Source organism: Lynx canadensis, chromosome A2 (genome assembly GCF_007474595.2).
Source record: "Lynx canadensis isolate LIC74 chromosome A2, mLynCan4.pri.v2, whole genome shotgun sequence".
Lineage (NCBI taxonomy): Eukaryota > Metazoa > Chordata > Mammalia > Carnivora > Felidae > Lynx > Lynx canadensis.
This window is the reverse complement of record NC_044304.2, coordinates 75772661-75798518: the sequence shown is the minus strand read 5'-3', so window position 1 is coordinate 75798518 and position 25858 is coordinate 75772661. Positions and strand designations below refer to the sequence as shown.

The 25858-nt window shown below is 45.6% G+C and overlaps 1 protein-coding gene across 11 annotated transcripts in view; it reads right to left on the bottom strand.

Annotated features, from left to right (window-relative positions):
- Positions 1-25647, bottom strand: part of NRCAM (neuronal cell adhesion molecule) — a 258429-nt gene extending 232782 nt beyond the window's left edge. For all 11 annotated transcript variants that reach the window (XM_030307737.1, XM_030307742.1, XM_032592377.1 and 8 more), the window contains exon 1: positions 25594-25647. The gene's annotated coding sequence lies outside the window, so the exon portion shown is untranslated. The remainder of the gene's footprint in view (positions 1-25593) is intronic.
- Between the last annotated feature and the right edge of the window lie 211 nt (positions 25648-25858).

The window sequence follows — 25858 nt, the reverse complement described above, 5'->3', positions numbered from 1 at the left end:
CCCGAGAGTTCCGCAGGGCCATGCCAGCCAGGTCAAGGTGGAGGCGAAGGTCACCTGGCTTTAGTGAGTCAAGCTGATTTATGCACCTGGCACTTCTTTGACTCAACTGGCAGTTTTGGAGTTAGCTGCCAGCTCCAGCTTTTGGCAGATGTTAAGCACCAAGTTTTGGCAGAGATTAAGCTCCAAGTTTTGGCAGATGATATGCCAGGGAGGCAAGGAGACAGGCAAGAGGAGGCCCTGCTCACAAAGGTATTCAGAATTCTAGTGGATAGCCGCTGGTCTCAGTTGCCACATTTGTTTGCAACACTGTTCTGTACATGTTGTCTTTATAGAATGTTCACCATCTCAGCCGCTAACCTTCATCTCGTGTCTACGGTCGGCTTTTCCCTAAGTTTTCTAAAAGAGTATGAGACATACTCTTACCGTACATTCTAGCAATCGCACTCCTTGGTATTTATCTCAAGGAGCTGGAAACTCATGTGCACACAAAAACCTACGCGTGGATGTTTAGAGCAGTTTTATTCCTAATTTGCAAAACTTGGAAAGCAACCAAGATGTCCTTCAGTGAAGGGATAAAGAAACTGTGCTACATCCCGACAATGGAATATTATTCAGCACTGAACTGAATGAGCTTCAACCATGAGACATGGGGGAGGCTTAAATGCGTATTACTAAGTGAAAGAAACCAATCTGAAAGAGCTGTGAATGATGGGATGCCAAGCATATGACATTCTGGAAAAGACAAGACTATGGAGACAATAAAATGATCAGTGATTGCCAGCGCTGGGGATGAACAGGCAGAGCACAGGGGATTTTCAGGGCAGTGAAAATGCTCTGTATGATATTATAATGACAGATCTGTTATTACACATGTATCCAAGCCCACAGAATGTACGACACCCAGAATGAACTCTAAGGTAACCAACCATGGATGTGTCCACGTAAGTTCATCCGTGGTAACAAAAGTACCACTCTGGTAAGTGATGTTGATTATGGTTTCATGTGTGGGCCACTGGGTATATGGCAAAGCTCTGTACTTTCCTCTCGATGTTGTTGTAAACCTAAAACTGTAAGAAGAAAAAAAAAAGCCTTTGGAAAAAATAAGGAATGAAGAAAAGATTAATGGTATTGATCTCCTCCATATGGATCACTTAAAGGGCAATTATTGGCTGTTTCCACCAAATCTTCAGAGATAACGTTAGAATGCTTTAAGTAACGCCAAACGACGTGCTTCTTCGTGTTCAAAGAATTGAAGTAACAAGACTATCGATTTCCACCAAACAGCAAGCACATGACATATCATCGCACCAGCTACTTAGAAAAATGGAAGATTCTCAGATTCATCAAAACACAGTGAACAAACCTGTTGGAAATCTGTTGGCCGACTTCAAGTATTCATGTACACAGTGAAGAGAAAATAAAAGTGTTCTCTCGGACTGCAAGAGTGGCATGAAAAAAAAAAATGGAATCTGCTCTTTTTGTGTTTAGGTCCAGAGATCAAATAATAAAAAATAATAATAACGAAGTTTTAACCAAAGCCTTCCTGAGGTACCCACAAGCAGGCCCACTCTTAGTCTGGAGCATGAAGAAAAACGGAGGCTCCCTTTCCTTCCCATCCCATCTCAGCCCTGCACCATGAAGGCCTTCATACTCCTGTGCATAGAGTTCCAGCCTGAAGGTCCAAGCTTTGTCTTATAACCCACCCACTGCACCACATTCATATACACCCAGCGCCACCCCCTAGCTACCCTGGGGGGCCTGTGGGTATGCATACCCACAGCAATCAGTCCCCAGAGACCCTTACAGGTCTTGGATATGGGCTACAGCTCTTTAGACAGGGAATCCTAGGGTCTCTCTGGCACTAAGCTACTCAAAGTGTGGCCTGGGGATCAGCAGCATTCCTGTCCTCCAGGAGCTTATTACAAATGAAGAATCTTAGGTCCCACCCTAGACCTACTGAAATCAGAAGGATTTCCATAAGATCTCTGGGTGATTTGGGGTAAAGTTGGAGAAGCAAAGTAGATATTCAGTTGGCCTATGGATCCCCCAACCCTTACAGAACAACCAGACTCAACGAGTAGCCGAAGAGAGCCCAACAACCATAGGCTCAGGACATGAGTGCCAGCTGCCTAAGCCTAAGAGCCATAATGCCCATGGAGGATTTTCTCAGGATATACACTGGTAACCTATACATGCCATTTCTTAGGCTTTAGAAATACAACAGACTGCTCAGGAAATGGGATAACTGGTAAGTTCAACGTTATTTATCATTTGGGGGTGGGCAGATGTGTAGTTGTATGTTGGCACTTGATCCTTGACCTGCTGTTCTAATCCGCATTCAAATGCTGGGGGGGGGGGGGTTATTGCATTAGCATCTGAGCAACCTCAGTCAGCCACGTTTATTGACTGTCTAGTCAGTGTGTCAGAGACACTATAATTCTTTTCTAAATTAGACTACCCAGGGAACTAGACAGTTCCAATCTTTGTTGAAAATCCTTCTAAAATTCATTAGTCCACTTTCCTGGGGGGGAAAAAAAAATAGGCAGCCTGCCCTGAATGTGCTCTTTGTGGGGAGGAAAGATCTTACAGAGGCTTGAACTCATCATTCTGAACACCTATCATCGGTGTTTGGACCTGCTTGATAAAGATTGTGAAAATACTGCCCAAGCCGTCAGCCTGATCGTAAGGCAGATGACTTGCTCCACCACATAACTGCTCTGTGAGCTTGGGCAGTACCCTTTCTGGGCCTCAGTTCTCATCACCAGAGTCAGGTGGCCCACTGGCCATCTTTCCTGTATCTCAGTATCAGTACTCCCATGGCAACGCTAGAGTTGGCCAATGAATCCTTTCTCTGTGGGGAAAGAGGCTGAGAGGTGACAAGCCTGGCCTCAGAACAGAGTGTCACTCTTCATCCATGGGGCTCATGCAGACATCAGCTTGGGTGACAACTTTATGGAGAGCCTACGCCCACAGATCCACCCTGGACTGGGAAAAGTGCCTAAGGAATGAGGAAGGAAGGCGCAGGGCAGAAGCCACCTCCTAGGGTGGTCGTGTCAGAGCACCTGCCCTGAGCACAGCACTGGACGAGGCAGTTCTGGGGAGACAAAATATGGAAGACAGTCCTCGTTACCAGAGGATCTCCATACTAGACAGAGCTAAAGACCTGTTGGCAGACAGGGTGTTATTGGTCTTTCCTCTTTGTGTCAATTCTCTGGTTTTCTTTACAACCCAATGTCCACCTCTAGCATTTCCATACATTTCTACATCTCTTAGTCAATGTCCTTCAATATTACATCTCTCCCTGCATTCTGCTCCCAATTCTTCTTTTTTTTCAATGTTCATTTATTTATTTATTTTGAGAGAGACAGAGAGAGAGAGAGAGAGAGAGAGAGAGAGCACGAGCAGGGCAGGGGCAGACGGAGAGGGAGAGACAGATTCCCAAGCAGGCTCCATGCCATCAGCCCAGAACCTTACGCAGGGCTCGATCCCACAATCCATGAGATCACAAACTGAGATGCATCGGGCACTTCACCAACTAAGCCATGCAGGTGCTCCAGTTCCAATTATTTTAAACCTTTCTTCTAATAGTCTAATTTTCCAGTTGTAAAAAAAAAATTGGTGCTGGAGTGTTACTCTTTAAAGAACAAAAAATATGTTCTATAAAGGTCAATGTTAAGCACTTGCCAACCCTATATAAGAGCAAGTAGTATATATTGGGCTTTGACCTATGTTCTAAGCCATGTCCTAAGTAGTTTTAATGATCTCAATGAAGCATCACAACCTTATTATAAGGTAGGTATTATAATCTCTATTTTATTGATGGAGAAGCTGAGGCTCTTAGAAGTTAAACAACTAGTCTAAGGTTATAAGAGTTGTAGCAAGCAGCAGAGATGGGCTTGAACCCACGTTTATCTACACTTAAATTCTTTTTTTTTTCTCTATTCTATATATGCCATGCTTATAAGTGCACTTTAGAAACAAATCTATCCTTTCAATAATGGGACCATGTACATGTCACAAATTTATTCTTTGGTGCATTCATTCTGATGAACGAGCCTTCAAAAAAACAAACAAACAAACAAGCAATTATGATGAAGACAGTTAAGGAGGTTGACAAATTCTCTCCCCCAAAAAGCAACCATCGAACTGGACAAAACTATCCAAGAACCACAACAAGTCAAGTGCTCTGGAAATTCACCAAAGGCATACAACAATCCGAGCATTTATTCCTAACAACCTACTGAACTCAGGGTCAAAACAGTGAGTGTGTGGCAGTGTTTTTGCCTGAACCTGTCCCCATCACATGCCCCCCACTCCCTACCCTGGCTCTGCCATCATGGTAACTCATTCAGCCAGGGCAGAAAAGACTGCAAAACCCACCAGCTTCACAGCACCCACCAGAGTGGACTCATTGATGGGAACATTCACAATTAAAGTGGAAGTTCTTACTGGAACACAAACAGCCATGCCGGCAGTTTGGATGGCCTGACGTTTAAGTCCCATTTAGCGCACAGAACTGGTGGACCAATCAGGGATTTAACAGGGAGTTCAGTAGGTGAACCAGACATAGTGGGGGCTAGAAAAAGTTCTTCCCATCGACTGGGTCGATGAGGGCTGTGCAAATAAATGCACAGGAGGGGCCGGAGGGGCCCAAACCACCCACACAACCATGGCCAGTGCAGTGCGCACACCCACACAGCAGACACGTGAGAGTCCAGCAGAATGTAAAAGCTGGGGAAGAGCTGAAAAAAGGTCTGAAGTTTGAATGCATTCCCCAGGCACATGTAAACCCAGCAAGCAGTAGCTTCTTATTATCTGGAGATATTAAGCACATTTTCTGATCAATCATTGGCTGACTACTAAGCTATGCAGACATATGAGCGAACCCCAAGAAGCCAGGCTAAAAAAGTTCTTTAAAAATAAAATAAAACTGAGTGGAGACATCAGCAGTTGCACGTTGCTGGTGGCACATTCCACAGATTTAGCACAAATATGTCACCGAGCAGATAAACAATAACTATGCATCCCTCCTGGAGAAAAAGGCAGAATCCATGGTTGCTACCACATATCTACAATGTCACTATTCAACAACAACAACAAAATCAGAGAAAAAAAGAGAAAGAAAGTATGATCCACACATGGTGGGGTGGGGTGGGGGGACCGGCAATAGAAAATGTCACTGAGTGGTCCTAAAAGTTGGATTTAGCAAAGACTTCAAAAGCGGCTATTGTAAATATGTTTGAAAACAAAAGAAAAGCGTATTTAAAAAGTTAAAGGAAAACATGATGACAATTAATCCACCAATAGAGAACCTCAATAAAATGACTGGAATTACAAAAATAAATCAAATGGGAAATTTGCGATTTGAAAAGTTCAATATCTGAAATGAAAACTTCTGTAGAGGCCCTCATAGCCAAGTTGAGAAGGCAGACAGGAATCGGTGAACTAAACCGAATCAAAATATATGATTCAATCTGAAGAACAGAAAAAAAGCATGAAGAAAATTAAGTAGAGTCTCACAGATTTGTGGGACAACATCATGCATACCAATCCAAGTACAAAGATGGTCCCAAAAGGAGAGAAGAGGAGGAACAAAAGAGGCAGGAAAAAATATCTGAAGAAATAATAACCCCAAACGTCCCAACTTTGATGAAACGTTAATGCACATGTCAACACGTTCGATGAACCATAAGTAAAATAAACACAAAGGGATCCACAACTAGGCATAGCGTGGTCAAACCTTTGAAAATCAAAGGCAAAGAAAACAATCTTGAACACAGCAAGAGAAAACGACTCACTACCTACAGTGAAACAATTCAAATGATCTACGACTTTCTCATCACAAACAGTGGATGTTCCTGCGGGCAGCAGAATGTCTTAGCATTCTACTAAATGAAAGAAGCCAGGCTCAAAAGGTCCCATATTGTAGGATTCCACTAATGTGAAATGTCCAGAAAAGGTGCATCTGTAGCAACAGAAAGCTGATTAGTGGTTGCCTTAGAGTGGAAGAATAGTCTGAAGCCACAGGGTCTCAAGGAAATTTGGGGGCAGTGATGGAAATACTCAAAACTGGCTTCTGGTAACAGATGCTGTATTGGCTGCTTACGCTACACAACAAGCTACCACAGACTCAGATCCTTACGACAACACATATTAATGATCTCACGGTTTCTCACAGGTCAGAAGTCTGATTATGGCCGAACTGAGTTTATCAAGGCGTTGGTCAAGCTGCTTCTCATCTGGCGCCTGGGGTCCTCCTCCAAGGTCATTCAGGTTGTTGGCTGAACTCAGTTCCTTGTGGTTGAAGGACTACGGCTACCCTTTACCATAAGTAATTCACAGCATGGATGGAAGCTTCTTCCAGGACAGCGGGAGGACAGGAGAGTGTCTCTCGTATAACTGTCCCCTTTTAAGGGCCTATGCATGATTAAGTCAGGCCAGCCAAGTTAGTCTCCCTTTCCATTCACTCATAATCGAGTGGTTTGGGAACCTTAATTACATCTGCAAAAGCCCTTCACCTTTGCCGTGTAATACGTTACTCCCTGATCATGGGAGTAACATTTCACCATCTTCACGGGTACCATGCACATTTAAAGAGGGTATCACACAGGGTATGCATCCAGGAGAAAGACTCTTAGAGGTGATCTTACAAATCTGCTTACTACAACTGCACCATTTATAAATTTATGTTCACAAAATCACTGAATAGTACACTTACCCTGGACAGACTTTACCATGTCTAAGTTATACCTCAAGACCGCTGTAAAAAATCAAATGCCACGAAAAATAAAAAGTTGTCTATAGCACCATAATTCCATTTTTTTAATTTGGGCTACATTTTTGTTTTTCAACTAAATGAATGAAGCCTAGGACCATCGTTTCTAGGAAATGATTCAACAGAAAGTTTTTTTCCACATTTATCGACCATGCCCTTTGTAATTTGTTATGCCAATTAATTCACAGTAACCACGTCCCATGAACACGCAGTCAACTTTTCCCTAGTTGGGTTTTATTCCTCCCTCAGCTTTGTTAGTGATGAATAGAGGCTCACTTAAATTCAAAGACTTCGGATTTCCAAAGACAGACTAGGGTTACCTCCCCGGGACAGTTTCCTTTCTCTGATTTCTCCACCAGGGAGTGGCTCCATTTTGAGTTGCCCTCAAACAAAGTACCAGCAACAATGTTGAGTCACATGAAGCCTCCATTTTGCCAGCCGCATATTTCCTAAAATTTCACTCACCCAGAGGTCAGGAACTGTGAGTTCTGGAGCTCTTTAGGATGTCCTGGGAACGTCTTTGAAGTCTGGCAGGTCATGGTATTTTCTGTGTGCTGAAGCCTAAAACTAAATGTTTCCTAACTTTGGTCCTTTATTCTAAGAACCTTCAGCCTTAAATAGAGCTGGCTGTATAAAACAACACGGCAAGCCTGTGTAATTCTGCTTCAGAGGCTATTTCGACACAACGACGCCCTGCAGAGTCCCTAAGGGCGTGCCCAACAATGTCAACTGGATGGTTATCTGGTAGGTGTTGTTCTCAAGTAGAAACGTAACTGTTACCATGGAAATAAAACACAAAAGGAGCTGTCCATCTCAGAAAATAAAAACTATTTGGGAATGCAAGCTGGTGCAGCCACTCTGGAAAACAGCATGGAGGTTCCTCCAAAAACTAAAAATAGAACTGCCCTGAGACCCAGAAATTGCACTTCTAGGCATTTATCCACGGGATACAGGTGTGCTGTCTGGAAGGGACACATGCCCCCCCATGTTTATAGCCGCATTATCGACAATAGCCAAAGTATGGAAAGAGCCCAAATGTCCATCGATGGATGAATGGATAAAGAAGATGTGGTGTATATATATATGAATGGAGTATTACTTGGCAATCAAAAAGAATGAAATCTTGCCATTTGCAACTACGTGGATGGAAATGGAGGGTATTATGCTAAGTGAAATGAGTCACTCAGAGAAAGACAAATATCATATGACTTCACTCATATGAGGACTTTAAGAGACAAAACCGATGAACATAAGGGAAGGGAAACAAAAATAATATAAAAACAGGAAGGGGGACAAAACAGAAGAAACTCATAAATATGGAGACCAAACTGAGGGTAAGTTACAGGAGGGGCTGTGGGACAGGGGGATGGGCTAAATGGGTAAGGGGCACTAAGGAATCTACTCCTGAAATCATTGTTGCACTATATGCTAATTTGGATGTAAATTAAAAATATATATATATAAAACAAGTTAAAAAAAAGGAAAACTGCTTAAAATTCTCAAAGGTTTCATATTAAATGTGGAAGGAACTCTTCTGCATAATTAGTTTTTGTGAAAATAAAAATCATGGGGCGCCTGGGTGGCTCAGTCAGTTGAGTCACCGACTCTTGATTTCGGCTCAGGTCATGATTCCAGGATTGTGGGATAATCAGCGTGGAGCCTGCTTAAGATTCTCTCTCCCACTCTCCCTCTACCCTCCTCCCTCACTCACATGAACACTCTCTCAAAAAAAAAAAAAAAAATCCTTCTTGGGACTTTGCCAAAGTTATCTTACTACACAACACATGGGCCATCAATGTGTAAGCAAATTTTAAAAAGTAATAATTTTCATTTTTTTTAAATTAGAGTACTTTTCCTTCTGCAATCCTATTGATGACAATGGCCACAACATCAGGTCACTTGGAGAATCTTAAAAGCTTTATTCATTATTCAAGGATGTGGTCCCATTACTTGAATGTGCTATAGATTAAACAATCTACATTTACCTAAATAGCATCTTGAGGACATGGTTTGATGTTCTCCCCTACACACAATTTTTTTTTTTGAAGTTTATTTATTTTGAGAGAGGGAGTGAGAGCTGGGGAGGGGCAGAGAGAGAAGGAGGGAGAGAATCCCAAGCAGGCTCTGTAAAGCCCAATGTGGGGCACGATGAGATCATGACCTGAGCCGAAGTAGAATGCTTAACCGACTGAGCCACCCAGGCACCCCCCATACATCATTTTTTTGTATGTTTATTTTTGAGACAGAGAGGGAGAGAGACAGAGCATGAGTGGGGGAGGGGCAGAGAGAGAGGGAGACACAGAATCCGAAGCAGGCTCAGGCTCTGAGCCGTCAGCACAGAGCCCGATGCAGGGCTCGAACTCACGAGCCATGAGATCATGACCTGAGCTGAAGTCAGACACTCAACTGACAGAGCCACCCAGGTGCCGCATCCTATACATCATTTCTAAGGGAAACAAATGTCTCTCGTAGATGTCTGGGTCATAATCTCTAACTCACAGCATGTGGAAACTAAAATTCCACTCCTTGTCATTTCTCATGGCAGGATAATAGTAGCTCATTGGGGTCAAGACTAAGGGATAGGGGGCTCAGACCCCTTGGGTTAGAATCCCAGTTGTGCAACTTAACAGCTGTGCTATTCTGACCCATTCCTTAAATTCCCTAAGCCTCAGTTTCCTTATCGATAAAATGGGTATAATAACATAAAGTAGGGGTTGGCAAACTATGCCCCACCAGCCAAAGCCGGCCACTACCTATTTTGTAAGGAGAGTTTTGTGAAAACACGGAAATGCCCATTCATTTACATATCGTCTATGACTGGGGAGGGGGTGACATGACCTACAAAATCTAGAATATCTATTCCCTGCCCTTTACAGAAAAAAAAAAAAAAAAAAAAAAAAAGTGCTGCCCTGGAACATCAAGGGTTGTTGTAAGGATGAGAGGAGATACTTCATGAAGGTGTTCTCTACAGTTAAGCAACCCACGAGTGTTGTGAATTCGTGTTACCGATTGGTAGAAAAGTTGTAAAATCACTGGGACCTCGTTGCCTAAAATTCGGAGAGGCCTCTCGGTCTGCACCACCTCAGGAGCAGACTGCCCAGGAAGAAATGCCCAGGGATGAGGGGGCTCGGCCCTTCTCTGGAATGGAGGTGGCTGAGGTGGTGTGACAGCAGGATGTGCCGTGCAGCTGTCAGCGCAGGGCAGGGAGCCCGCAGGGCCACAGACAGCAGCTGCCGCGAGCCGTCCATTTCAAGTAACTGATCCCCTGCTATTCCCTGACGGAGGAGCTCTCGGTCACAGGTGTGGGACACATGCATATTCATCACTGGCCCCTCTCCTGACTGTGCCAACGAGATGGGAGGAGGGGTGGGGCTGGGCTCAAACGTATGCTTCGACCACGACCCCAGCGCAGCCCCCTTCCATTGTCCGCAGCAGTGACTGCTTTCCCGAGACGGACTCGGCTTGACCAGAGTTGGAAAATTTTCAGCGTGAGCGTGACGTAAGACAACCCAGGCTCACAAGTCAAAACTCATATAATGGATCTAAAGCCGGTCATTTATCCTGGCACTGGCGTTGCTACCTCCATAGGAGTACGTTTGCAAACAAACGTGGGTCCACACCTAATGTTACAATGGGTCCCACACACCTCACAGACAATCGTCACAAAATTGTCTTAATATAGATATTTTTTCTAATTTCTTAAAATGTTTATTTACTTTTGAGAGAGACACAGCATGAGCGGGAGAGGGGCAGAGAGAGAGACACACACAGAATCAGAAGCAGGCTCTAGGATCTGAGCTGTCGGCACAGAGCCCGGCGCGGGGCTCAAACTTACGGAGCACGAGATCGTGTGACCTGAGCCGAAATCAGAAGCTTAAGTGCCTGAGATGCCCAGGTGCCCTGAAGGCAGATATTTAAAACATCTAAAGGATTTGCCCTGAGAGTGGTTTTTCAGAAAGAAACCACTGCCTGATCCCTGCTCCTGTCTAGGGTCTTGGACATTTCACCCCATCAGTTCGTGCCTCACTGCCTTGCAGTGAGGGAAGCCGTGAGGATCCGCAAAATTGAAACAGTCATGATTCCAAGTTATTTCCTGCTAGATACTGGTGGGTTTTCATTAGTCCCTCCTGACGGGATCATAAATAAAGTCGAGTCCGCAGCAAAGGAAGAACATTATCACCCGGGGAAAGCCCAAACGGGAAAATGGTTTATACATTAAAATGGAATCAATGAGTCACGCAAAGTCAGAGTCAGAAAAGTGCTACCAAATCATCTCCTTGCTCTTATTTACAACAGTCGGGCCCTTCTTTGGGTGTGACGGCTCATTAAACGCCCCACACGTGACCTTGATAGGACACTGCCTGGAAGGAGCTGACGGTCTAAGACAGGCAAGGCTGTCGCCAGTGAAATTGAACAGAAACTCACACTAAGTGGGCGGACATCATTAAGGACCAACTAAAATGGTTTTAGAGTTTCCAATTAATTCAAACCAACATTTGAGTTGATTAAAAGCACTTGGCAACCCTGCATCTCCGAACAGGCAGTGGTGCTGCCTGATGATAGCTGCAAACCCCCCTTCGGTACCCTCCTTCACCCTGTCCCACTAAACCCGCATCCACACCAACTAGTCAGGCTTTTCACTCATCCAAGCTTTCACTTCCCTCAGCACCAGGAAAGATCAGCAACCGTATCATTTTCCAAGTCAAAAGACATCTTCTGATCTGCCAGGAGCAGCAGAGCCTTTAACAAAATACACCCCGTTAAGATCCCAAGTGATGACAATCTACACATGAGAAAGGCGTCAAAGTTGGAGTCGACTTGATTACAATCAAAAAGAGTAATCAACTGTTTACACTACCAACTTCCTACATCTGTCCAGTTAATAAAACAAATACTCTCCCTACCTACTCCCAGTATTTCTGTGCTTTAATTCAAGGTACAGAGACTTTGTAAGTAACTGATTTACACACACATACTTCTCTGGTACACAAAGTAGGCATTGATAGATATAAATATATTGATATATAGACAGAGACACAGACATCCAAACATAGAGATGTGGTGGGGAGCTCTATTTTCACCCTTCCTTTTTTTGTAAGGGACAGGCTTAGAAACAAATGGAAGACCTTTAATTGCATTGGTTTTCTACGGCTGCCATAACAAAGCATCACAGACTGGGTGGCTCAAACAACAGGACTGTATCATCTCACAGGTTTGGGGGCTAGAAGTCCAAGGGCAAGGTGTCGGCAGAGTTAGTTCCTACTGAGGGCCATGAGGGAGAATCTGTTCCATGCCTCTCCCCCGGCTTCCGGTGGTTGGCTGGCCATCTTGGGAGTTTCTTGGCTTGGAGATCTCTACTTGATCTCCACATGGTGTTCCCCCACTGTGCCTGTGTCCAACTTTTCTCTTTTTATAAAGACACGAGGCATATTGAATTACGGCCCACTGCAATGACCTCATTTTAGCTGTAAAGAGCCTATCTCTATATAAGGTCAAACTCTTAGGTCCTGTGTTAGGACTTCAACGTCTGAATTTGGTGACACAATTCAATCCATGACATACCCCCATTTCTAAAGCTCTGTGTCTACCTACACTCAGGTCAAAGGTAACTATTATTTTTTTTAGCTTTATTGAGGTATAATTGACAAACGAAAGTGTAAGATATTTAAGTACACATATCTGGTACACATATACACTGTGGAAGGATCCCCCTATCTACTTAACACATCCGTCACCTCACTTTTTGTTGTTGTTGTTGTTATTGTTGAGAACACTTAAGTTCTGTCTTAACAAATTTTAATTATACAAAACAGTGTTATCAACAATAGTCACCAATGTTATTATGCATTGAATTCTCAGACATTATTTACCTAATTGCTGAAAATTTGCACCCTTTTACCAACCTCTTCCTACCTCCCCCACCCCCAGCTCTGGGCAACCACCTTCTACTCTCTGTTTCTCGGAGTCTGACTTTATTTTAAATTTCACATATAAGTGATGCCATGAAGTATTTGTCTTTCTCTGTCTGGCCTATTTCACTTGGCATAATGCCCTCCGGGTTCTTCCATGTTGTCACAAATTTCCTTCTTTCTCATGGCTGAATAATACTCCGTTGTATAAATATACCACACCTTCTTTATCCGCTCATCTGTTGATGGACACTTGGATTGTCCCCATATCTTGGCTACTGCGAATAATGCTGCAGTGGACATGGAAGTGCAGGGGGAGAGAGAGAGAGAGAGAGAAAATGAGAGAGTGGGGGAGGGGCAGAGAGAGAGAGAGAGAGAGAGAGAATCTTAAGCCGGCTCCACACTCAGCATAGAGCTGGATGAGGGGCTCAATGTCAACGACCCTGAGATCATGACCTGAGCCAAAATCGAGTCAGACGCTTTAAAAAAAAAAAAAAAAAAAGAGTCAGATGCTTAACCTAACCGACTGAGCCACCCAGACGCCCTGCTTCCTGGTTTTAAATTAGGGACTTGAGCAGGCAGGTGAAATCATTCAATCCAGAAAAGTGCCATTTTTTAAAACTGGCAAGGTGGAGCCCTAAATGGCACCTGTGTGACTGAAAAGAGGAGGTTGCTGGACCAAATGGCAGTTTTATTCTTAATTTTTTGAGGAACTTCCATACTGTTTTCCATAGCGCCTGTGTGGCTGCTATCTTTAAGTACCTACCTCTCCTCTGGGGCACAAGGGAACAGAATAAATACAAACAATGGTATATATCCAAGCCTGCTTGCAAGCATCACGATGTGTGTTTCTCTGTATCGAGCCCCTAAGCATATGCTGTCTGCGAGCTGGATGAATTTAATATATTAAAATGGTTTCATGCTTTATTGACTTGTGGGGTTGCTAGTTAGTCATGGCTGACACAAAAGATTACTGATCGTCCTCTTGAAAATTATGAAGAGGCCATGGCTTGAAATAAAACACAATCAGATTTCAAAAGACTACTGAATACAACTGGAAAAAAGTACTCACTGAACTTACACCCTTTTTTTATCGCATTGCCACAGTCTGATTTTCGCATATATGTTATTATGGTTTGTTGACGGTTAAGAATGTAGTTTGTGGTTTTTGGAAACAGTCCCACCGTGCATTAGAAAGGGTATCAATCTCTCAGATCGCAGTGTGAGACCCTTACGTCTGTTCAAAATCCAGCAGACAGAGTTATTGCTAAGGATGTCAGAGACACACAGATCTCTGAAGCGATCTTGTCAGAATACTCTGGTGAACACGAGACAGGTGCCTTCTACCTAAAGAGAACACGGACTGATGCCAACCTTCTGTCAGTACTTTCGTTTTTATCTTGATTCACCATAGTTACACCCTCTTGTGCGGTAGGGTTGGACGATGACAAAGTCTGTGTTTCATCGTCAGTTTCTAGCTGAAGAAGGAAACGTCCTCGAGCCTCGTTTCCAAAGCCGTACAGGACACTGAGGTTCCTTAGTCTTTGCAGAGTAGCCTGGTACTTCTCAAACTTGAATTAATTACGAATTTCACACCTATACAATTTTTCCCTACGTGTCTCTCAAACATGGCCCCATTGCCTTGAACCCAGTCCCTGTACAATCCACTAACTGGTTGGGGGAGACCATGCTGTAAGTCAGTGCACATGCAGGAATATAGAGAACTCGGCAGGTAGGAGCAGTCTGCGGCCAACCCAAAAGGAGAGAAGGTTGGCTTCCAAAGCCGCAGCCTGCGTGCTTCTCTGGTCTGGTCCACACCCCGGCCTTACCACTTTTCATCTCTGTCCTGTGTGCCCCGCTTATTTCTTCACATTCAGGTGGCAGAAAGCAATCTTAGAAAGTGCTTCACTCAATCAGTGTGCAGCCACCCAGAGACCTCCAGGGGGAGGTGACAAGCACCAGCCTCAGACTCTGAAGGGAAAGGAAAGGCCTGTGCAAATCCGGAATCATCTGCCGTGAGCCAAGGTAGAAAATTACAGAGCAACTCTTCGGGGTCACAAAGATGTCACTTAGGGCTCCACGGCGGCAATTTAAAAAATGGTACCCTTCTGGATTGAATGATTTCACCTGCCTGCTCGACTGCCTAATTTAGAACCAGGAAGCAAATTACAATCATACAAAATCCAGGCCTGAAATTATGAACGTTTGATTTTCCGTGGTCTAGACGGCGTCTGTATCTTCGAACCAGGTCCGAGGACAAAACTCCCCAATTCCCTCTGACAAAAAAAAATCCTCTTGACATTTTGCAATATTTGTGTACTCTGTCATTCATTCTTGCATTCACTCATTCATCAAATGTCGGGACCCTTCCAGACACACCACCATGCACAACAGGAAACACAGCTCAGGCTCCTCATGGAACACAAGGGGTCTGGATTTCCACAGTCACGAACCTGGGGAAAGCTTACAGAATTCTATTATGAGCAAGGCCAAAAATGCCTTTCTTGCCTGGATGAGTATTTTGTTTTCTGCTTCCTTTTACCAAAAGAGACTTGGTCTCTCAATGTTATCTGCCGCAAATATCAAGTATTTTCATACAAGCAAGGTACTTTTCTTCATTTACCACCTGTCCCCCTCTTTCCGGATTTGTATTTAGACACATTTGATTGGGTTTCACTTGGTGTCAATTACACTACGCTCTTTGAGGAGACAGAATAATCTGTCTACTCTGAGATCCCCGAAAAGCTGCTCCTGAAATGAACTTTGCTGAGTTACAAGTTCATATAAGCCTTGTGCAAAGCAAAGAATCCTGTTTAACATGAATATCATCCCAAATGTGTTTGGCAAGTTCACATTTTTATATCTCTAATTTTCTCAAGCTGGGGCCATCTGTATATAAAAGCACAAAATAGCTGCAGAGGTGAGATGATCTAAGAATTTTCCTGTTATTCTGAAAAAATACTAGCTTTGACTCTTAGTAAGGTCTTCTCAATGCATTTCTTTTCAGTGCATGGGTATTATCATATTTCATCTTTGCAGGGTGATTTATAAGCTATTTCTATTTCATGATGTCAAATGATTTCAATGACCTGAAGTACCACAAGAAAATATCTCTTTAAAGTATTTCCTATTGGATGCTATGAAATGGAGACTATTCTCCGTTTGTCAAGACGTCACCGCAAACATTTTTATCCTCATCCCTTTCTCTTTCTTTCAGATTTTAAGTTACTACCTTTACAGGGGGGCTCTTTCCTCTCTCCTCATTATTTATAATCTCTCTTGGACCTTGTGCTGTAGGACACTTCTCCAGGATGTCTCATTACCCACCTGAGCCTTCCCGCCCTCTGAATCCCTCTCACCCTCGCTCATCTCTGCTCCTCCAGCCCCAGTCCCAGCAAACAAAACCGACCATGAACTCACCGACTCCCTGCTGCTTAATGGGTCCCTTTATGGTCCTAGGACAGCAATCAACCCTTGATATATTTTACCTTCCACTCTAAATTGGCGTCAGGGTAACTGTTACTAGAAACAAATAGCCATGGAGTTTTAAAAACCCTATACCGGGGTGCCTGGGTGGCTCAGTCGGTTAAGCGTCGAGCTCTTGGTTTTGGGTCAGGTCATGGTCTCATGGTTCTTAAGTTCGAGCCCTGCATTGGGCTCTGCACTGATGGCCATGGAGCCTGCTTGGCTCCCTCTCTCTCTGCCCCTCCCCTGCTCACTCTCTCTTTCTCTCTCTCTCTCAAAATAAATAAACGTTTAAAAAATAAAGTATTCCAGCTATTACAATTTGTGAGACATATGATGTATCACAATTTATGTAAACTACAACACATGCTATAAATTAAGACAGTCAATTCTGAAGTGAACTTGCTTTTGTTTAAATTACAGTTTTAATTATCTCTGAATATCTACTAATTTTTTATGTTGTTGCCATGTCAATGTTCTTTCTCTAAAAACAGAAATATTTGAATGTATTGAATGACATAAAAAGTGGCTTTTGCCCATCATGCTACCAACATCGGGACAAAAAACTATGTCATCAAGTCATCTGAATGGTCAAAGATACCAAAGCAAAATTTTTCCAATTATGGTTTCATGGAACGCCAGGAAGCATTTCAAAGTATCCCAAATTATTTTTGATTTCGCTTACATTTCAGTAAGCTCGACCTCGCCAGGAGCTGTTTTATTATTCTGGCTATACCCACAGCCAACTTCTCTTTCAGAAATGCTTTAAATCAGATGCTGGCCTAGCGAACTGAATGGGGTACCATGTGCCGTATTAAAAACTTCAGTAGCAAGTGGAACCGTGATGGACCCCCACCGGAAGCAGAAAGGTGAAATCACGCTTCCCAGATATACTCACGTGGGAAAAAACACGGCTTCGCCAATATGTAGGGCAGACTTATCTACCTTGTCATGTATCAAAACAATCTGTGGTCAATACCAAAACCCTGTAATGAGATTTTACATGGGGAGCTGACTGGGCATTTCTGTATTTATTCCAGTAGATACTCCAGGGGAAAGAAGACTATTTGCAATGCAATTAGGGGGGACAAGTGCATCCGAGTGCACGCCAGACGCAGGGGCCTCCCCGGATTCACACAGGCCAATGTCTTAATGCAGCGAACGGCACCGAACTGCACTTCCTACAGTTTTCAAACTTTCGTCGGTTAACTAGATGTTTACCGAGTGCCTCGCTCGGGCATGCCACTTTTGTGGATACGCCATCCAGCCCCTACGGACCTTGTTCCAACACCATCTGTCACTTAAGCTTGCACAGATTCAGAAATTTCAATTCACACTCATCTACTCGGCACTCAAACTGAAGCTATAATTCAAATTTCGACATGAAGCTTGAATTCCTTTTCACTGTTCTTCAACTTTGACCCGGCTCCCCCTCCTCTTCCTTCACTGAAAAGGGCCAAGACAACAGCCCAGCAAGTGGGGCAGGCAAAACAGGCCTCTTTTGTTCACTTTTGTCCCTTCAGCTCTCTATTGAGGTGAGGGACTAAAAGGCCGCACAGGCTTTGGAAGGCAGCAGCTTTTGCTTGCAAGCCATCCTTCCTCAGGGCCCAAGAAAACTCTAGGATGAAACTCTTTTTCGACAGTCCGCTTCTACCTTACGGCATAATTAATGGGAGATTAGTCCTTTTTTTTCCTTTCCCCTCCCCTTGGAGAGAATCTGCTAATGGCGTTCAACATGAGCTTGTCGTGTTTGGCAAAAATGTATGCTTGTAAATCATGCCGTTCAAATGTCAAGGTCATCTAAAAGTGGCATGAAATTGCTTTAAAGTTGAAATTTGGAGAAAAGATCACTACATACTGAATACATATACTGAATTTTTTGAATGCTCTCAGCCCACTTGAGAAAGATAAATCGAATTCATTGCATATTACACAGTAGAAGACCTCCTACAGGATTCCCTCAGATTGCCTTGGGAATATGTGTTTGTGGTTACAGTGGGTTTCGAACCAATATGTGACACACATCATAAAATTTAAATATACACATGAACAGATAGATGCATAGATAGATAGATAGATAGATAGATAGATAATGTTCAAACGATTCTTTCCAGCCCTATCACCACTTAATAAGGATTTCAGATGTCTCCGAACATCAAATCGCTATGTTGTACACATGAAACTAATAAAATGTTGTATGTTGATTACAGGTCAATTAAAAAAAGAATTTTAGAAAGGATCCTTTCGTCTGATAATAACTACCTTTTCCACTCTCGTGTGAGTTCAACAGTGCTTTTAAGGCACGGCATTGTGGAAGCAGATCAGAGAGCTCACAAGACAAGCTGCATTCATCACTCCTGTTTCTGAACTGAATAAGCCATTTGGACAGTATGTGCAGCAGACGAGCACTAGCCTTTGTAAATTTGTTCCCTTTACCACCAGCATTTCTTAGATTCACTAGCTTTTCAGTTACTTGCGGGAAGCCCTCCATCAGACTTTTCAAAACTACCTTTTTCTAATTTGAAATTCCAATCTTGTAGGCCAGTAAAATAGGTCAATTAAGTTGACACCGCATCTTTTTTATTAGCTCAGCTAAGCAATGATAATTGGGTAGTGAGGGTTTATACTGTCATCTTTGAAGATTCAATGGTAGGGAGAAATGCCCAGTGCAGACCTACAGTTCACAAGTCCAGCACATCCCTAAATAGGATATTCCTATCTGTTTGCAGATATGAGGCGAATTTGCTCCTGATCTGGGTTAAATGCGAATGTTATTTTTCTCTGTAAAATAAAATCATACTAGTATTTCATCTAGCCTCAGAGCAAGGCCACTTCACCCAGCTGTGCTACAGACACGTATGCTCTAATTCAACATTAAAAAAAAATAACATGAATGTCCTTCACCAGTGCTGGCTTAGCCTGGGCGATGACACACGTGTTCCGTAGCATCTATTTCATGCTCTATGCAAAGTACGGGGTCAATCCTTACTCGTTAAAAACCATACATCTCCTGGGGCGCCTGGGTGGCTCAGTCGGTTAGGTATCTGACTTTGGCTCAGGTCATGATCTCACAGTTTGTGGGTTCGAGCCCCTACTTGCACCCTATCTCTCTCTCTCTCTCTTTCAAAAAAAATTTTAAAAAAACCATGCATCTCCTTATTAAAAAAATTAAAACAATAAGTTAGAAAATGTCGTGAAACCCTTGTTCATGACACATAGTATATTAGTATATTAATTGGTATATTAATAGTATATTGATAAATTAATTAGTATATTAATTTATAACTTTAAAGAGTAACAGCTATAGTTCTTTCCACCCATTAGGATGGCTATTGTCAAGAAAACAGAAAATCGGGGCGCCTGGGTGGCTCCGTTGGTTAAGTGTCGGACTTCAGCACAGGTCATGATCTCGTGGTCCATAAGTTCGAGCCCCACGTTGGGCTCTGTGCTGACAGCTCAGAGCCTGGAGCCTGCTTCAGATTCTGTGTCTCCCTCTCTCTGCCCCTTCCCGCTCATGCTCTGTGTGTCTCTGTCTCTCTCTCAGAAATAAATAAATATTAAACAAAAATTTAAAGAAACAGAAAATAAGGGTTGGTGAATACATGGAGAAACCGGAACCCTGTGCTCTCTTGGTGGGAATGTAAATGGTAAATCTGCGGTGGAAAACAGTACGGTGGTTCCTCAAAAAACTGAAACAATGCCTTGACCTTACGATCCAGAAATCCCACTTCTGGGCATATATCCAAAAGAACTGAAAGCAATGACTCAAAAAGGTATTTGTGCACCCATGTTCATAGCAGCACTCTTCACGATAGCCCCAAACTGGAAACAGCCCAACAGACGAATGAATTTTTTAAAAAAACGATTGACAGACGAATAAAATTTTTTTCACGTGGTATTACATACAACGGAATATTATTCAGCTTTCAAATGGAAGGAAATTCTGACACGTGGAGGAGCCTTGAAAACATCATGCTAAGTGAAATAAGCCAGTCACAAAAGGGACACAGACTGTAGGATCCCACTCGTACGAGGTACTGAGGACGGTCAAATTCACAGACAAGAAAATAGAATGATCCTTGCCAGGGCCTGGGAGGAGGAGGAATGGGTAGTTATTGCTTCATGGGGATTGAGTTATAGCTGGGGAAGGTGAGAAAAGTTCTGGAGATGGACAGCGGTGATGGTTGTGAAACATCTTGAAGTACTTAATGCCACTAAATTACATAGTTAAAAATGGTTAGAGCTGTTATCACAATAAAAGAGTGGCTTGGCGAAACCATCACATTTTCAATAAACACATGACATTTGCTCCCCCATTTAAATCTTTTTTTTTTTTAATGTGTATTTATTTTTGAGAGTGAGAGAGACAAAGCACAAGCGGGGGAGGGGCCGAGAGGGGGAGACACAGAATCTGAAGCAGCTCCAGGCTCTGAGCTGTCACCCCAGAGCCTGACATGGGGCTCAAACTTACAGACTGCGAGGTCATGAGCTGAGCTGAAGTCAGACCCTTAACCGACTGAGCCACCCAGGCGCCCCGATCCCCAATTTAAAGACAACCTGATATTGGAGGTAGAGCTGTTCTTGTAGCTTCTTCACGTAGCCTCCTCCTTCACATTTTAAGCGGAAAAACGAACCGTTCGTCAATTCGTTCTGGCACATTTTCCTATTCTTAGGAACCTCAGTCCTGATGGTAAGAGAGACTCTTCAAAACTAAAGGGGCTTTTCATTTGCCTTGGCGGACAAAGGATAAAGTTAGCCACTCTGTTCTTGCCCCTAGATCCCCAGGTGTCCTCTGTCCTCACCTGGCAGAAAGGTTCAGGGCTCCTTCAGCGGGGGAAGGAAAACACACCTAAAAAGCATTTAATAATTTTTTAATCATTTTCAAATTACTTCCTTTTCGCCAATCACCTCAGCAGTTCAGGGCTGACCTAAAGCAGCATTTGGATGCAAACACATAAAACTTCTAGAGAAGACTACAGAAACTCTATATTCTAGTTCACCTTGTTTTCAGCTACCATACTTGTCAGCTGGAAACTGGTCTTTGGAAGTGGGGATGAGACTCCGCAGGCTGCTGATGGAGGCGAGCAAATCAGGACTGCTATGGATTGGACTGTGAGCCCCAAAATTCGTATGTGAAAGACCTAACCCCCAATGTGACCGTATTTGGAGATAAGGCTCTGGGGAGGTAATTAAGGTTCACTGAGGTAATAAGGATGTGGTCCTAATCCAATAGCATCAGTGACCTTAGAAGAAGAGGAAGACAGAGATCTCAGTGCACATCCACCGAGGAAAGCATGTGTGAGCACACAGCAGGAAGATGGTCATCTGCAAGCCAGGGAAACAGCCCTCACTAGAGCCTGCCCATGTTGGTGCCCTGATCCCAGAATTCCCAACTCCAGAACTTGAAGAAAGCAAAGTTCTGTTCCTTACACCACTCAGTCTATGGTATTTGGTTATGGCAGCCCCAGCTGACTAGAACAAAGACCTTCTGATTTCCTGGTGAGAATCTCAGGGAAACAGCTTACCCTTCAGATAAGGCTCAGTGCTTACCCTTAAGGGAGCGAGCGATGACTGGTAGGAGCCACAAGAGGACTTTCTCAGATGTTCACAATGTTCTATTCCTTGATTTGGGCACTCGTTACACCCGTGTGTTCAGTTTGAGCAAGTTCATCAAGCTGTACATTTATGATATGTGAAAAAAGAGTCTGTGTGCAGAAGTATGCAGCCATACTTCTAATGTTATCATTGGAACTAATCTCCCTGGGGGCACCTGGGTGGCTCAGTCAGTTGAGCACTAACTCTTGATTTCATCTCAGTTTGTGGGATCGAGTCCCGCTTCAGACTCTACAGCAGCATGGAGTCTGCTTGGGATTCTCTCTCTCTCCTCTCTCAGCCCCTTGCCCATGCATGTGCCCTTTCTCTCCCTCCCTCCCTCCCTCCCTCTCTCTCTCTCTCTCTCTCTCAAAATAAAAATGAAACTTAATTAATATCTCTGAAGGCAGGAACTGCAGTGTCTAGGACACTAGACTATCCATTCAGTAAATATTTATGAATGAATGAATGAATGAATGAATGACTTAAAGTATTTCTTCATCAGAAAAGCATCCTGTGGGGTTCCATTAAATAGCTCCTTCGTACATGCAAATACATTATCTGCCATTTCTGTTTCTATCCAGCCAGTTGTACAAGGAAAACTACACCTACATGAAAACGTTATTCGAAATGATCCTTTAGGAAGTTTTCTGTAGCCCAGGTACAGTACCCTCTCCTGCTTCAGAAGCACTTATACCCCCAGCTACCCTTGTCGTGGTCACATCAGCCTCACAGGAAGTACCATTTCCAAAGATGAGTTTGCTTTTCATTTACCGTCACTGCTGCAATAATGAAATGATACCATGTGGGGAGACTGGCCTTCAGTCCAAAGACCTCATCACTACCCGGCATTAGGTGGTTGGGTGACCTCTCAGCACCCCATTGTACTCATTCAGAAACCAAAACATTTGGATACAGTATTCTCTTACAGCTCTCAAATTCCTGGATGATGTGAAATGTTTTGCAACTTTCCTGCAATAAAGTACAAAGCAGGCTGAAAGAAGACCATGAGTCAGTAGGATTAAGAATGCACAATGAGGGGCGCCTGGGTGGCTCAGTCGGTTGAGCGTCTGGCTTTGGCTCAGGTCATGATCTCACAGTTTGTGGGTTCGAGCCCCACATCGGGCTCTGTGCTGACAGCTCAGACCCTGGATCCTGCTTCGGATTCTGTGTCTCCCTCTTTCTCTGCTCCTCCCCCATTCATGCTTTGCCTCTCTCTCTCTCTCTCCTTCAAAAATAAATAAAAACATTAAAAAAATTTTTAAAGAATGCACAATGAATTCACAATTACAAACATGCTGAAGGCTATTCCAGGAACAGCTGATCTCACTTTAGGTCAAATTCTTGTTTCTACGAGTTAATATGCAGCATCTTTGTAAAGGCACCACACAGTCAAATACTCAGGATATCGGATATTTTCCTAAGATGTCATAGTAGGGTCTTATTCAAATTCAACATCCAATTTGAGGAGTAAATCTGCAGTCAAAGGAGTGTACAAAGGAGATTCGGGACTGGGGAGCCTACTAAAAACGTTTGCCAAATGGAAATGTTTGCCTTTTCTTAAAATTAAAAAAAGAAAAAAGTTTTCTGAAAAATTGCAATGTTGCAGGAACCTCTCAGCCTCTCTGTAATCATAGAAGCATCTCGTCACTAAGAACAGTCCGGTGACTGTAACTGGCTAGGCAAACAGCAGGGCACTTAAAAGCTAACAGGAATAAAAGAACATGTAAAGGAATTCCAGGGCAATACGAGGCAATAAAAGGCTATTCCACAATACAATCTGCTGATTTACAGTAGCGCCTGCTACTGTGAGGTCTGTGGGAGTCAGAACTGAATGGCCTTATAATGTCCCTGATCACTTGGTGGTTTTAGGCTTCCCCTAAACTAATGCGGTAAGCCTCCAAAAAGTCCCCATTTTCACAGTCTGGGATGATGGTAAAGTGTAGGGGCAAAACTCACCCTTGCTCCTGCCCCCCACTCCCCTCCCCCGCTTCCTAGCTATGCGGCCTTGGGAAAGTTAACTGACCTCTCAAGTCTCCGTCTCCTAATTTTAAGAAAAGGGTAGTCATATGTTGTGGAAATTAAAGAAGATGATACGTGTACCATGCACAGTGCCTGGTACATCTGAAGCTCTCAAAACAACGTGGACTCTCATTACCACTAAAGTGGAAAGTATCCAGTGGTCTAAATCCATTTCAGTACTTCCGGAAAGTCTCCTTTACTCTTCAGCTATTATTACAATATTTTAATAACAGGGCATGGTTAGCTTCAAGCAGTCCCAAACCAAAGCAGCCCAGCCTCCAAAGGTCTGCCTTCAGTAGCTGCCGCGTTGCTGACAGCCCCAGGGGGAGCTCCTGGTGCAGAACGCAAGCCTCCTGCCCCATTACACTCGCCTCCATCACTTCTCTGCAAGAGCCTCGGGCGAGGAAGGGCCCAGCCTCTCAGACCTGCATCTCTGCGCGTTAACCATGCGGGACCGAGAAGGAAAAGAACATTTCCCTGTTAGGACAAACAGCTCCGCGGAGAGCAAGAGAGAGGCTGGGTGGAAGGAGACGCCCCCGCTCGGCGCCCTCCCTCGGCGTCGGCAGCTGCGCAAGGGCGGCCCCCCGAGCGTGCGGGGGACCGAGGATGCGGCCGAGGGCCCGGAGCGGACGACAGGGGACGGGATCCGGAGGGAAGGCCAGCGGCCGGCTCACCGGCCCCGCGGGGCCCGAGGACCCCTCTGGCGGCGCCTGCTGCCCAGGGTACACCGCTCCAGGAGTGATGACGAGTCCCCGGCTCACTCGACCGCGGCACCCCCGGTCCCCTCTGGGCGCGGGGAGTTGCGGGCCGGGAACCCCCGAGCCGGCGAGCAGCCGGGGACCAGCACTCGGCGGCGCCCACTCGCGCGGCCAGGAGGGGGCCGGGGGCGGCGCACGGCGCAGATGGCGCTGGCGGCGAGATGGATGCTCCAGAGCCGGCAGTCACTCCCGGCTCAACACAGCATCCCGGGCCAAACGGCTGCCAGAGCCCACTACCGGGAGCCCGGGCAGGGAAGGGGCTCTTCTGGGCCAGCTCCAAACCCCGGTGGGCCAGCCCCAACAGTCCCAGCCCCCGGAGGCTGGGCGGAGCGCCGGGACCCCGAGGACTCGCACCTGTAGGGCCAACAAACCCCCGGAAAGCCCCCACCCTGCTGCCTTTGCGGTCTCTCCCTTTCCCCCAGATTCCCCGAGTTCTCCCCTGGGGCGGCGAGAGTGGAGGTCGGCTCGGCCTGGAGCCCGGCGATCGGCGCAGGTGTGAGCACAGCCGAACAAAGCCCACGCCCAGATGTGTCCGCGGGGACCCGGACGCGCACCCGCCGGTGCGCGCCGGCCCGGCACCTGCGCTCCACGCCCCGCCGGCACCGTGGCGTGACACCCTACGCCCCCCGCGTGCATGGCGGGGAAGCCGCCGTGCCGGGCCCCAGCAGCCTCCCCAGGCCCAACTGGCCACCCAGGGACCCCAGGCAGGGCTTCCCGGAAAGCGCGGGGCGCGGATGCAGAAGTTGTCCACAGACTGGAGGAGGTGAAGGGCCCGCCCGAGCCAGCCAGGGCTGCCGCATTTCGGCGAGTCCCCGCCCGGGAGCCCGTCCCCCTCCACCCCGCTAGGCGCCCGCGGGCGCGTCCGAGGCCTGAGGGTTGGAAGGGAGTTGGCCACCAGGTTCGCCCCGCCGCAGAGAGCGGCGCGGCGCTGCCAGCCGGGAGGGCGCTCTGCTGAACCCCGGGCCGGCGTCCGAGTGACAACACAGCAGCCCCCCCGGTGCCCTCCTCCGCTCCAGCCGTCGCCCCGGAGCAGGACCGAGTGTCACCGCCGGACGCGCACGGAGCTACTCACGTTCTTCCGCCGCGCCCACCGCTCAGCCCCGGCGCGGCCGCCCGGCTCCCCGGAGCGCGGACGTTCTCCGTTCCCGACGGAGCTGTGGCCTCCGGCGGCCCCGCGGTGTCCCCTGCGCCGCGCGTCTGAGGCTCCGACTGCGGCGCGCGTCCGCCCGCGACCCGGGCGAAGCAGGGCTGGCCCCGCGTCGGCGCGCGCCCCCGCCGCTCCCGCCCCTGCGCGCCCGCCCCGCGCCGCGCTCTGCCTCCCGGTCGCTCGCTTTAGC